General features: G+C 39.5%; 1 non-coding gene across 1 annotated transcript; it reads right to left on the bottom strand.

The window, feature by feature from the left end:
* Window positions 1–253: 253 nt before the first annotated feature.
* LOC122113346 lies at window positions 254–386 on the bottom strand. The gene has a single exon (XR_006148425.1). It is a non-coding gene; the product is annotated as a small nucleolar RNA SNORA69 (small nucleolar RNA).
* Window positions 387–712: the final 326 nt, after the last annotated feature.

Here is a 712-nt window from a genome sequence, read left to right on the forward strand (position 1 = left end):
GGATACCATAGTGAGACTCTGTCTCAAAAGGACCAAATAACTAGTCAGTCAGAGTAAACTTAACACTTCAAGATGAGTCAAAGCTAGGCAAATTGGGACTCTGTCCCTGCATACCCACACCCACTTTTGATTCAACAGACCTGATACAAATGCATTTTATAACCTTCTTAATGGATCACATACAGTATTTAAAACAGATAAACATCCTACTCATATCTACCTCAGAACAACTGCAGAGCTAAAACAATCTCTAAATTGTCCATGTCAAGCTGTTATGAGTTTACCCTCATAAAGGCAAAAATAAAAGACAACCAACATGGCTTTTGTTACAGCAGGATAATGGAAATACTTCCAGAAAATGAGGCACTGTAATTGCAACCTTGTTTGTACCTGAGCTTTTGGTTTGAGGCTAGTGCTCTACCACTTGAGCCACAGCTCCGCTCATGGCTTTTTTCTTAGTTAATTGAAGATAAGAGTCTCATGAACTTTTTTGCTAGGGCTGGCTTCAAACCATGATCCTCAGATCTGTCTCCTAAGTAGCTAAAAATATAGGTGTGAACTCCTGGTGCCCACTGGAGCTTTTTATATAAAGTTCTTGCTCTAGGAATGGATGTCCTTTTTGAATTTTAGAGAGGATCCTGTGATCTCCTGCTTGAATTTTCTTTTCTCTGACCAGAAGGTATAAATCTGGGGAGAACAGGGCATATGAGTC

Source organism: Dipodomys spectabilis, unplaced genomic scaffold (genome assembly GCF_019054845.1).
Source record: "Dipodomys spectabilis isolate Male_0828 unplaced genomic scaffold, ASM1905484v1 ptg000096l, whole genome shotgun sequence".
Taxonomy (NCBI): domain Eukaryota; kingdom Metazoa; phylum Chordata; class Mammalia; order Rodentia; family Heteromyidae; genus Dipodomys; species Dipodomys spectabilis.